This window comes from Takifugu rubripes, chromosome 19 (genome assembly GCF_901000725.2).
Source record: "Takifugu rubripes chromosome 19, fTakRub1.2, whole genome shotgun sequence".
Classification (NCBI taxonomy): domain Eukaryota; kingdom Metazoa; phylum Chordata; class Actinopteri; order Tetraodontiformes; family Tetraodontidae; genus Takifugu; species Takifugu rubripes.
The window spans coordinates 1681376-1695180 of record NC_042303.1 but is presented as its reverse complement, the minus strand read 5'-3'; the positions used below and the strand labels follow the sequence as shown (position 1 = coordinate 1695180).

At 43.6% G+C, this 13805-nt stretch overlaps 1 protein-coding gene and 2 long non-coding RNA genes across 9 annotated transcripts in view; 2 read left to right on the top strand and 1 right to left on the bottom strand.

Annotated features, from left to right (window-relative positions):
* The window catches only part of LOC105418562 (WW domain-binding protein 11-like), a 1118483-nt gene that overhangs the window by 19076 nt on the left and 1085602 nt on the right, over positions 1–13805 (bottom strand). The gene's annotated exons all lie outside the window — the stretch shown is intronic.
* LOC115246909 (uncharacterized) lies at positions 6261–8574 on the top strand. Its single transcript, XR_003886013.1, has 3 exons — positions 6261–6281; positions 7750–7917; positions 8514–8574. It is a non-coding gene; the product is annotated as an uncharacterized lncRNA (long non-coding RNA).
* Positions 10823–12149, top strand: LOC115246903 (uncharacterized). Its single transcript, XR_003886007.1, has 3 exons — positions 10823–10878; positions 11806–11982; positions 12093–12149. It is a non-coding gene; the product is annotated as an uncharacterized lncRNA (long non-coding RNA).

The following is a 13805-nucleotide window of genomic DNA, read 5'->3' as shown; positions in this document are numbered from 1 at the left end:
TTAAATGGGTGTTTTAGGTCTTTGTGGCGGTTCCGTTTGGAGCCTTTATGTGACCCACAAAGTTGTTTGACCCTTTCCACACCCGTTAGGGGGCAACTTCATCACTAGCAACAAAAGGTGCAGTGAAAATGATTTGAAGGAAACAGGCAGATGTAACAGAAGCTGAGGGCAATCGATGCAACCAGAGACTCTGATGTCATCGATCGGATCGCTGAATTAAGACTTGACGCACCATCGTACAAATTGGATGAAATGCAAAATATCCAAAGAGCCGATAGACAGATAAAAAGATGCACGTTTCATTTGCTACAATCATTTTAAATATTGAGTAATTATGAGCTGTTCTAAAATAAGACAAATGTTGAGAATAATTCAGTTGCATTTCAGATCTGATGGTCGTTCAAACTGTTGCTCTACGGTGTTGAATTTAGCTTTTCCAGGAAATGAGCTACATTTGTGTTGAGGTAGATTCTCAGATAAGTTGATGAGAAATCCCAAAGTTTGACTCACTATTTTTGTTTCATACACAACAGACTGTATGATAGTTTTCTTCCAAAGAGTCATTGTGAAGTTGTGGCCTCAGCAATGACGTCAAACCCTTCTCATCTACGGGAGCTGAGCTTAATCTGGAACCTTAACCTGACAGATGCCGACGTAAAGTTACTGTCTTCTGGAATGATGCATCCAAACTGCAGACTGGAGACGCTCAGGTCAGGAGGCCTCTGTTGGTCTTTTCTAAATTTCTTTACATTTTCTGCTTTTCTCTTCATTTTCAGATTTAGAAATGTGTTTTTATTTGCCCCATTTATTCCTTTTCCAGACTGAGTGGCTGCAGTTTATCAGAGATCAGCTGTGACTCTCTGGCCTCGGCGCTGAGGTCCAATCCCTCCCATCTGAGGGTTCTGGACCTGAGTGGGAACCAGCTGAAGGATCCAGGAGTGAAGCTGCTCTGTGGTTTTCTCCAGGATCCTCTCTGTAAGCTGGAGACTCTCAGGTCAGTCAGAGATGATCCAGTATTTTCCCAGGTGTAACTAGTTAGACAATAACTGTTTACATGTTTGATCTTTGTTATAAACGTAGTGTTACAGTTCTCAGAAAAAAGACCACACAGGACAGATTTGCAGTATTAAATTGGTTGTGGAAATCTGTCCCATGTGAGGATGGTCATCAATGACTAGAAAGGAAGTATCAGTTGTAGATTTGTCTTGTTTTATTTTAGGCTGGCCACAAAACCGCCCAAACATTCAGACCAATCAAAAATGGTTCTTCCTGTCTTTTAAAGATCAGAAGGAAAACTAGCAAACCCAAAAAGAAAGCTGCTGCAGTGTGCCATGCCCCTTCTCTACTGAGAAAACCCATCCCAAAAAAGAGAAAAGCCCAAGTGTGAAGTGAGCACCCTGTTAAACCGTGGTACCGAAAGCCTGCAATCATTCTCATCTTAGGTGGCTTCATTCCAGCCAGAAGCCCAAACCTGCCTCCCTCTTAAAGGGGCAGCAGGTCAGTCCAACCACAGAAACCTTCATGAAGATCTGAAGCTTTCAGCATCCACAATTGTTGCACCTCACTTCCATTGGAGTCCAAATCAGAAGTCAGCAAGTTGATTCTACACCGATTCTACACAATGCAACCATTTTAAAAAGGTTTCCATCCATAAGTTTTCACACATTTTTACATAAATCTGTTTGTTCATCGCCTCCTTCTTTTGTAATGGTCATAAAAGAAAATGACTTTATTTGAGTTTTTCTCCTCACAAATATGACTTTCTATGAACGATGCAATAAATGCAGCTTGCAATCTAAGACAATATGGAAGTATGTGTATATAATAGTAGTGGAAGTAGCTCATAAAATAATACATTTGCTCTTCTCATCGAATCTTTCTATGTTATTAAAGAAAAACCTGCTCTTAGTCAACAACATCTAAGACACCAGCCAAAAATCCTAATTTTATACAATCTAATATAAAACAGTAGAGAAGACTCTTTCTGCAGAGACCCTGGTGGCAGGAATGCAGAAGTATCACCTGCTCAACTTGGAAGGTGGAGCAGAAACCACCAGCTGAGAAGGTCCTCAGCGAGAGGAAGTGGTGGAGAACCATGAAACTTGCTAAGCTCCACCTCAGCTCCAGAGACGGGCTGAGCTGGAGCTGTGGCACCAGGTATCGCCCAGAAGAGCCTCCAACAAACAAGCTCTTCTCTTGGGAGGAGAGGGCTTTGAATCTCAGCTCAGTGTGCTTGTCTCTAGTAGGTGGCAGCTGCACCTTTTCCTGAGGTCCTTGTTGATGCCCTGAGGGGAATTGATGCTCCTGCAATGTTTTCTGGCAGCATTGAGCTTGCAGTGGGGCAATCAAACACACTGTGGGGGGGCTCTCTTTCCTTCTCTCATCTGGAGAACAAGTGACACCAGCTGCCAATCATTGTTGGAGAAATGTGCAGTCAGGGGAACTATGCGTCCAGACTATAGCCACCCTTCCAGCATCCAGCAGTGTCTAAAACCTTTGATTTGGTTTCACCAGAGAGTGTAGGGATTGCAGGGTCGCTGCAGCATCGCCCACAAGCTATCAGGAGTGGGTCGCTTTGTCCCAACTCCTGACAAGAGTTGAGTGCTATTGAGAAATGTGGTCTCACAAACCTGGAAGGTATTTTGACCTACACACACCTTACATACGCTGTAGATCTTGTCCAACCGCCCTGAAAGAACCCAAAATAGGAACATATGGCAGATAAGCCGGTGCAGGACGAGAGGTTTGTTGCTTGTAAGCTGTGTTTTAATCTGGTACATGTTGATTTTTATTTGTCTTCTCTCAAAATAATTGTTATTTTAGACTATTGGGCTGCAGTTTATCAGAGACCAGCTGTGATTCTGTGGCCTCAGCTCTGAAGTCCAACCTCTCCCATCTGAGGGTTCTGGACCTGAGCAACAACAAGTTGCAGGATTCAGGAGTGAAGCGGCTCTGTTCTGAACTGGAGAGTCCAAACTGTAAACTGGAGAGGCTCGGGTCAGTCTTCATTTTTCTACCTATATACCAGCTGCTAAGATGGTGAAGTGAGGCTGTTCTCAACACTGCTGTGATGCACCACATTAAAAAGAATTCCTTGTAATATCGTGAATTCAGGTCTGACCCAACTAAGAACTAACGTAGGTTTAGTACTGACGCAGATAACATGCAGACCTGCACCGTATAACCTCATCCTGCATCTTTCAGATTAGAGCTCTGCAGCTTATCAGAGATCAGCTGTGACTCTCTGGCCTCGGCGCTGAGGTCCAATCCCTCCCATCTCAGAGAACTGGACCTGAGTGAGAACCAGCTGCAGGATTCAGGAGTGAAGCTGCTCTGTGGTTTTCTCCACTTTCCAAACTGTCGACTGGAAACTCTGAGGTAAACACCATTCTCAAAAATGTCCATTATTCCATCCGAGGGTCCTCACACTTTCTGAGTGTGTGTGTTGTGCCTAGTTCCTTGAGGAGGGAAGGCCACACGAGGACCACTTATTCATGATAAATTGATTTAAGGACAATGAAAAAGCCGACAGATGGTAACCAAAATTAGACAAAACTAGGTGAGGGTGCCTGGTAGACACCAGCCAATGAGGAGGGAGATGGTGAGGGAGACAGGAAGTCATCTAAGACAGGTTGTGCCTTTAAAGATGAGCCACAGGTGAGATGGATCTCCATGATGAGATGGGAGGGAAAGAGGTGGGAGAACCTGGGAAGAGTGAGGGCCAGAACAAAATATATTCTCCTTTGGAACAGTGCAAACCTGAGAGGTTGGAATTGTGGTAATTACATATTACTATCATTTTTTAACCTGTAACTAAATTAAATATTTACAGATCATGCCTTTGATTAACCTTTCAGATGAATACTGGTTTCACTTATAACCTTATAAAAGTTTCCCTTCTTTATTTAGATTAAGGCACTGCAGTTTATCAGAGATCAGCTGTGACTCTTCTGTTCTTATTTGACCTGTACGACACAACGACACAAGCTAAACACACATTTTTACAGAATAGTTTTATCCTTCTGATTACCAGCACCAGCTATTCAGAATATATAATGTAGTGGGTTTTAAAGTGAACTGAATGATGTCTGCCTTGTCTCTCCTCTATCTGTCCTCCCCCTTCTCCTCCTCTCTCCCTACCCACCCACCCCCCATCAGCAGGAGGCCCCCCCCCCCCCCCCCCCCCCCCACCATATGAGCCTGGTCCTGCTCAAGGTTTCTTCCTGTTAAAGGGGAGATTTTCCTGTTGATTGTTAGGGATCAGGCCCTGGGATTCTGCGTAGCACCAAGTTTGACTACAACAGACATTACAAATAAAGATGATTTGATTTGATTTAAAAATCAAAGAACTGCGCCTGAAAATAAAGCAGAAGCAATAAAAACCCAACAACAGCGAAGCTTTCGAAGAATCTCAGATATTGATGAAAAATTCTGGAAATCATGATGGAGAGATATTTTTCTCACGGCTCAAATTCCACAGCTATTAAATGATTAAATGGATTTAATGGTGATATTCTGGAGTCCACAATTTCAGGTGAAGTTACACTGGGGAACAATTTGAAAATATCCTGTTGAAATTATTCTAAATTATTCTGATTAAAAATAAAATTGGCACGCTGATTCCAAAATTACAGTCATTTTCCCCCAGCCCGTCAAGTTTTGAAAGCTTCTCCTCCAGATCAGCAAATTTCCCCTAATGAGCTGGAGTCAGACTGGCCAGCTGATGACAACTGGATCAGCTCCGTTGGTGCAGTCACCATTAAGAGGTGTGTGCAGCCCCCAAAGGTCAGTACTGTCAATATCCTATAGCAGGGGTGGGGAACCTTTTTCATATCGAGGGCCATTTCAATTTTTATAAAGTCCTCCGAGGGCCATACTATTATGAACACATACCTAGGGATGCAAAAAAAAGACAAAAAAAATTCTATAACCACTGTGTTACTAAGTCTCATGATTACGGTACTGCATTTGAGTTTGAATTATTTATTTAGCACACATGCATATAAAATCACCAAAAAAATAGAATAAAATGACAAACAAGTAAAATATGTTTTCATGATCATACATAATAAAAAAAAAAGAGGTGCAGAGTTGAGGCAAGAGACCCGTAAGGGCCTGTTCGAGGCCTCTACTCACAAAAACTGCAATACAACAAGATAATCAAGAAAATAAATGAAGAAAGAAAGATAAGGATTGATTGTCCCCCTGGTGGAGGGACAAAGAGAGGAGGCTAAAACTGTCGCGTTTGTGAATTTACACAGACAAAGATAAAGACAATAATAATAACAACTAGAAAGCACTCGGAGAGCGCAGACCTCCGCCAAGAGCAACAATTCCTGGCATATTGTGATTTCCACCATAAATATTAGTCCCACATATACTTTGACTACATATTTAGATTCCTTGACCATAAAAAACATACCGTTAGCCACTGGAATCATAACAATATATGTCTTAGTTCAATAGTTATTCACGAAAAAAATTCACGCTTTGAAACAATTTTACTTTGTCCGGCGCGAGCGCCTCAGCGGCGGCTACAAGGCACGTTCACGAACTCTCCTTCGGCGTGAGGTTTCAGCTTCGTGGCTATTAATTCACTCACCACAAAACTTGCACGCGTAATATTCTCTCTGTCGGTACATGGTCATGTGAAAGCTGCTTGTTGAGCCTCCAAACGCCGACGATTGTCAATCAGTCCAGCCCTCTACGTACATCACATGCTGTGTTCACTGACCCTGACTTTGACTCGGACATAACATAAGCGTCTATTTTATCTCAGAAAACGGGAAAATATTTCCTCTTGTTACGAAAGAAATTTCAGGATACGAAAGGCAAAAATACGCTACCGCTGCTACTCGCAGCTCGCGGAGTTTAGCGAACGGTCCCACTGTATAAGTGCACATATAAAATATAAAAATCTTATTGCGTTGCGGGCCGGTAGAAATGGTCTCGTAGGCCGTATACGGCCCGGAGGCCGGGGGTTCCCCACCCCTGTCCTATAGGGACACTTTGAACCAGAGGGGATCCTATAGATCAAAAAGTTGACCCAGTTTGATTCCGCAGCCAAAAACGAACATCTGTCAGACGAACTCCAGTTGTTTCCCAGTATTTCAGTTAAAACGTGGACCAAATTGTTCTGAAGAGAGGCGCTTGTGCTGGATATGACGCGATCCAACCACGAACACGTGACGTGTAGAGGAAGAAGAAGCGAAAGTGAAAGTTCTCAACTTCGGGCTCCATCTTGAGTGACCGAGCCCTGATGGAAAACCTCTAATATTCAGGTAGCATTTGGTTCTTTCACTGCTGTCGTCTCGAATCAATGGTCCGCTGCGAGATGCGGCTTAATAAACTGCGTGTGCGCAATGAGCGTGCGCGTGTTTCGGACGCACATTGCGGCTGGTCGACGGGAATGTTGTGACGGATGATCAAACTTTGTAGCGTGTTTCCTCTAACTGCGTTTTCCGCTAACCCTGAGCCAAGATTTTAGAGGTTGAGGAAGCACATTTTAACACTCACAATAAGTCGACAATATTATTTGCAGTTAGTGGAAAAATCCACGGAAAGAGGGACACAAACGCGACAGTTTTAGCCTCCTCTCTTTGTCCCTCCACCAGGGGGACAATCAATCCTTTATTTAAAAAAGGAGAGTATGTAAAGAGGGAGAGATCAAGGCATTCCATTTTATTGTTTTAACAACTGGGTCTTTGTGGAATATGAATTTGTTATTATGGATTTATGAAATGTGTTCTGTTTTGAATGAAGCAGTCAAGAAAACGAAACGAAACCTAAACCCATGGTGTTTTCATATTTTTGGTCCTGTACATGTGGTCAGATAAGATTAGTCTGAGCAGAATTGGGTGTTTTTTGCCCTTTGCTGTGTGTCATCTATTCTATTCAGCATGTTGGGTTGCTTGACTTCTGTTGGGTCGTGTCAACTTGATGCATCACTTCTGAGATATTGACACACCTTTTTCCTGAGGCTGGCTCCAATGCTGCCAACACACCTGGCCATGGATATGGTGGGACTTCTGTGATGAGTGGGGTCAGAGGTGGTGGACAAGCTCTGCTCCAAAACAAGCTTGCTAGATATGTTTGGGATCTCCTCCGCCACAACCACCAGCTGCAGCTAGTAGCTGTGCACGCCATGCAGAGTTTTGACCTCTAGGTCAGGCTACAAATGTTTTTTCCAGCACCATCATGTGTTGGTGAGAAACATGATGCGCCTGATCAAAAAAAGCTGCTTGTAATCTGACAGACGAGCCATGATGAGATGTCAAGGTGCGTTGTTGAAAATGAAGATCCTCTTCTTGGAATCCTGTCTGAGATGACAGAAGATGATGCTGCATTTGACCCACTTTGATGATGTGATGACGTATTTCTGTTTAGTTTTGAATGCATTCTCATCTTATTTGTTGAATTTAATGTTGAGAACTGACATCTTGAAAGAATTTAGGTTTTCTTGTAAACCATAACCAGATAAAAAATGATTTCATTTGTATTTGTGTGCGTCCGTCTAATGCCACCGCACCTTTTGAAACACCCAGGAGAAACATTTTATATTTAACAAGATGTAAACTTTTAAGATGTCCCAAAACCTTTTTCCAATATATATGTGGCCTGTATGATGTACAGGGTGACATCATATAATAGATTTGGATGTGTTTGAGCCGACAATACGTCATTGGACAGACCTCTGCTTGTCTTCATGCTGAGAATCATGTTCTTTAATCTTCTTTTCTGTGTCAGCAGACTGTTCCTGCTTAACCATTTAGACTCACATTTAAAAATGAGCGAATGTGTGATGGAAGAGGAAGAGAGAGCAAAGTCCACAGTGCCCAGCTGTGTGTCCATGAAGAGCGACAGGTCCAAAGGGCACTCTATAAACTTCGGTATTGGACCTCAAGGCTCACCTTTAAAGTAAGGTTTTCTGAACCACATAACTCTGCCTTAGAACATTTCACAACCATACAAAACATCATTTTGTAGGTATTAGCCTCTATTATCATGAAAAATGAAATTCATCAGCTCTTGAAACGGGGCACAGTCCTTTCACCATGTTGGCCTGTGGAAAACCAGTGTTGTGGGCCCGATGGACCAGCGTCCCCGTCGTTGCCGGACCACCGTTGGCCACCAGTTGGGTTTTGGGATCAAAGTGGGGGCGTTTCCTGTATCCGGTTCTCCTCACGGATCCATGACTACAACATGTTGCTGCAAGTGCAGAGACGTTTGCTCTGGAAAGAACTTTAGAGCACATTCAGTGCTGCAGGATGAGGGGCTGGAAAAGGTGCCAGTTCTTTTCTCACTGCAGGGAACAGTTAAAAAAGCAGCTTAAACTCTGAAAACATGAAAATGATACAGAGACATCATTGATTTATTGATTCAGTTGTTATCCAGAATGGATTAGAAATGTTCCTGTTTGATAAAAATGCAGTGAATTGGGATTATTTAACTCCAACCTCTCCAGATTATTTACCTTCATCACAGTCTCATCACTATTTCTGATGTTTCCTCAGGATGGACGAGGACAGAGCAGAGTCCACAGTGCCCAGCTGGGTGTCCCTGAAGAGTGACCGGTCCAAACAACGACTAATAACCTTCAGAAGTTCAGAGGAAATGTAAGAAAACTAAAGCGTGATGATGTGTTTGTGTGGCAGCTGTTAGTCACATTAACAGCAGCAGGTTGTGAGTTTATTATTGGAGATGTTTAACACTTAAACCTCAGACAGTCATATAGTTACAGACTTAATGTGAATATTGTTGATTAGAAACAAGAATCAGGTTTAAACTGAAAGATGAATTCAAACATAAGTGCTGGAACAATATTGAGTCTTGATCAGGTTCTTTCATCCTATAAATCAAAGGACTAATAGAGATGTGTTTCATAGTGAGAGGGGGGAGCACATCCTATCAAACTGGGACCAGTCAGCTCCACCAGGAGAGTCCTCTTGTTCACAATCTGGAAGCAGATCTGGAGATGCTGAAATGAAGCCCAAACAAAGTAAAACTGTTCAATATGAGATTTAATTTGTGATGTCATGAATTTGGAGTTGTGTTGATGATTTATTATAGATGGAAATCATTGGTTTACTTATGTTCAGGAAGTGATCTGCAGGAGGTGATAGAAGGTCATAAGATGAGTCTGAAGAGAAGATGTGAACATGTGACTGAAGGAACTAATGAAGCAGGAAGTGGAACCCTGCTGAACAAGATCTACACTGAGCTCTACATCACTGAGGGACAAAGTGAGGAGGTGGACACACAACATGAGGTGAGACAGCTTGAGAGAACCTCCAAGAAGAACATCCAGGACACTCCAATCAAGTGCCAGGACATCTTCAAAGTCTTATCTGAGCAACAGAGACACATCAGAGTGGTTCTGACCAACGGTGTCGCCGGCGTTGGAAAAACCTTCTCAGTGCAGAAGTTCAGTCTGGACTGGGCAGAAGGTTTGGAGAACCAAGACATCAGTCTGGTGCTTCCGCTCTCATGCAGGGAGCTGAACTTGATCAGAGATGAGCAGCACAGTCTTCTCTCACTGCTTCATGTTTTCCATCCAACATTACAGAAGATCAGAGCAGAAGATCTGACTGTCTGGAAACTTCTGTTCATCTTTGATGGCCTGGATGAAAGCAGATTTTCACTGGGTTTCAACAAGCATCAGGTCATCTCTGATGTCACACAAGTATCGTCCGTTGAGGTGCTCCTGGTGAACCTCATCCAGGGGAACCTGCTTCCCTCAGCTCTCATCTGGATCACCTCCAGACCTGCAGCAGCCCATCAGATTCCTCCCTCGTGTGTTGACAGGATCACAGAAGTACGAGGCTTCACTGACTCCCAGAAGGAGGAGTACTTCAGGAGGAGGTTCAGTGATGAAGATCTGTCCAAGAGAATCATCTCACACATCAAGGCCTCCAGGAGCCTCCACATCATGTGTCTGATCCCAGTTTTCTGCTGGATCACTGCTATAGTTCTGGAGGACATGATGACCAGAGACCAGAGAGGAGAGCTGCCCCAAACCCTCACTGACCTCTACTCACACTTCCTGAGGGTTCAGATAAACAGGAAGAAGCAGAAGTATGGAGGAAAGCAGAGACCAGAGGAACTGACTGAGGCTGATAAAGAACTCCTTCTGAAGTTGGGTCGGCTGGCGTTTGAACATCTGGAGAAAGGAAACATCATGTTCTACTCAGAAGACCTGGAGCGATGTGGACTGGACGTCTCCGAGGTGTCGGTGTACTCAGGAGTTTGTACAGAGATCTTCAAGAGAGAGAGTGTGATCTTCCAGAAATCAGTCTACTGCTTTGTTCATCTGAGCGTTCAGGAGTTTCTGGCTGCCGTCTACATGTTCCACCGTTACACCAGGAAAGACACAGTGGTTATGAATCAGTTCCTAAAATATTCTGAACCAGTCAAATCTCTTGATGACTTCCTCAGGAGAGCACTAAGGAAATCTCTCAAAAGTGAAAATGGCCACCTGGACTTGTTTGTTCGCTTCCTTCATGGTCTCTCTCTGGAGTCCAATCAGAGGATCTTGGGTGGACTGTTGGATCAGATGGACAGCCACCCAAAAACCATCCAGAAGGTCCTCAACAACCTGAAGAAGGAGAACAGTGATGGAATCTCCCCAGACAGAAGCATCAACATCTTCCACTGTCTGATGGAGATGAAGGATCAGTCAGTCCACCAGGAGATCCAAGAGTTCCTGAAGTCAGGGAAGAAATCAGAGAGGAGACTGTCAGAGATCCACTGTTCAGCTCTGGCCTACCTGCTGCAGATGTCAGAGGAGGTTCTGGATGAGCTGAACCTGCAGCAGTACAACACCTCAGATGAGGGACGACGTCGCCTGATTCCAGCTGTGAGGAACTGCAGGAAGTTCGTGTAAGTAAAGATTTTTAGGGTCGGACATCGGCGTTTAAATCAAGCGAGTGGATCATGTCAGGCAGCAATACCCCCTCCAGTGGTCATTCCTTCAATTCTTTATCTCCACTGCAGCGTCCATAAATTAAAAACAACAACAATTCATCCAGAAATGTTCAACACTGGCTGGATATAAGTTCAAAGGTCAATCCAGACAAACCAACATAAGGCAGGAATAATAGGAGCCACAAGTTAACTGACTATCATGAAATTACTGTCATGTTATTAAATCACTTTTGTTTGTTTGTATACATCGTATTCTAACAACAGAAAAACACATTTTAACTAATGACACGTGACTATTTTGCTTCATTTGTTCAACGTAAAAACAGCCGGCCTCGTTGGTTTAAATGGGTGTTTTAGGTCTTTGTGGCGGTTCCGTTTGGAGCCTTTATGTGACCCACAAAGTTGTTTGAGCCTTTCCACACCCGTTAGGTGGCAACTTCATCACTAGCAACAAAAGGTGCAGTGAAAATGATTTGAAGGGAAACAGGCAGATATAACAGAAGCTGAGGGCAATCGATGCAACCAGAGACTCTGATGTCATCGATCGGATCGCTGAATTAAGACTTGACGCACCATCGTACAAATTGGATGAAATGCAAAATATCCAAAGAGCCGATAGACAGATAAAAAGATGCACGCTTCTTTAAACCATTTGCTATAATCATTTTAAATATTTAGTAATTATGAGCCGTTCTAAAATAAGACAAATGTTGAGAATAATTCAGTTGCATTTCAGATCTGATGGTCGTTCAAACTGTTGCTCTACGGTGTTGAATTTAGCTTTTCCAGGAAATGAGCTACATTTGTGTTGAGGTAGATTCTCAGATAAGTTGATGAGAAATCCCAAAGTTTGACTCACTATTTTTGTTTCATACACAACAGACTGTCTGCTAGTTTTCTTTCAAAGAGTCATTGTGAAGTTGTGGCCTCAGCAATGACGTCAAACCCTTCTCATCTATGGGAGCTGGACTTAAGCGGGAACCTAAGCCTGACAGATGCCGACGTAAAGTTACTGTCGTCTGCAATGATGCATCCAAACTGCAGACTGGAGACGCTCAGGTCAGGAGGCCTCTGTTGGTCTTTTCTAAATTTCTTTACATTTTCTGCTTTTCTCTTCATTTTCAGATTTAGAAATGCATTTTTATTTGCCCCATTTATTCCTTTTCCAGGCTGGGGTTCTGCAGGTTATCAGAGATCAGCTGTGACTCTCTGGCCTCGGCGCTGAGGTCCAATCCCTCCCATCTGAGGGTTCTGGACCTGGGTCTTAACCAGCTGCAGGATCCAGGAGTGAAGCTGCTCTGTGGTGCTCTCCAGGATCCTCTCTGTGAGCTGGAGACTCTCAGGTCAGTCAGAGATGATCCAGTACTTTCCCAGATGTAACTAGTTAGACAATAACTGTTTACATGTTTGATCTTTGTTATAAACGTAGTGTTACAGTTCTCAGAAAAAAGACCACACAGGACAGATTTGCAGCATTAAATTGGTTGTGGAAATCTGTCCCATGTGAGGATGGTCATCAATGACTAGAAAGGAAGTATCAGTTGTAGATTTGTCTTGTTTTATTTTAGGCTGGCCACAAAACCGCCCAAACATTCAGACCAATCAAAAATGGTTCTTCCTGTCTTTTAAAGATCAGAAGGAAAACTAGCAAACCCAAAAAGAAAGCTGCTGCAGTGTGCCATGCCCCTTCTCTCCTGAGAAAAGCCATCCCAAAAAAGAGAAAAGCCCAAGTGTGAAGTGAGCACCCTGTTAAACCTTGGTACCGAAAGCCTGCAGTCATTCTCATCTGAGGTGGCTTCATTCCAGCCAGAAGCCCAAACCTGCCTCCCTCTTAAAGGGGCAGCAGGTCAGTCCAACCACAGAAACCTTCATGAAGATCTGAAGCTTTCAGCATCCACAATTGTTGCACCTCACTTCCATTGGAGTCCAAATCAGAAGTCAACAAGTTGATTCTACACCGATTTTACACAATGCAACCATTTTAAAAAGGTTTCCATCCATAAGTTTTCACGAATATTTATATAAATCTGTTTGTTCATCGCCTCCTTCTGTTGTAATGGTCATTAAAGAAAAGGAAGTGCTGGAGAACCATGAAACTTGCTAAGCTCCACCTCAGCTCCAGAGACGGGCTGAGCTGCACCAGGTATCGCCCAGAAGAGCCTCCAACAAACAAGCTCTTCTCTTGGGAGGAGAGGGCTTTGAATCTCAGCTCAGTGTGCTTGTCTCTAGTAGGTGGCAGCTGCACCTTTTCCTGAGGTCCTTGTTGATGCCCTGAGGGGAATTGATGCTCCTGCAATGTTTTCTGGCAGCATTGAGCTTGCAGTGGGGCAATCAAACACACTGTGGGGGGGCTCTCTTTCCTTCTCTCATCTGGAGAACAAGTGACACCAGCTGCCAATCATTGTTGGAGAAATGTGCAGTCAGGGGAACGATGCGTCCAGACTATAGCCACCCTTCCAGCATCCAGCAGTGTCTAAAACCTTTGATTTGGTTTCACCAGAGAGTGTAGGGATTGCAGGGTCGCTGCAGCATCGCCCACAAGCTATCAGGAGTGGGTCGCTTTGTCCCAACTCCTGACAAGAGTTGAGTGCTATTGAGAAATGTGGTCTCACAAACTTGGAAGGTATTTTGACCCACACACACTTTACATACGCTGTAGATCTTGTCCAACCGCCCTGAAAGAACCCAAAATAGGAACATACGGCAGATAAGCCAGTGCAGGACCAGAGGTTTGTTGCTTGTAAGCTGTGTTTTGCTCTGGTACATGTTGATTTTTATTTGTCTTCTCTCAAAATAATTGTTATTTTAGACTATGGGGCTGCAGTTTATCCGAGACCAGCTGTGATTCTGTGGCCTCAGCTCTGAAGTCCAACCACTCCCAT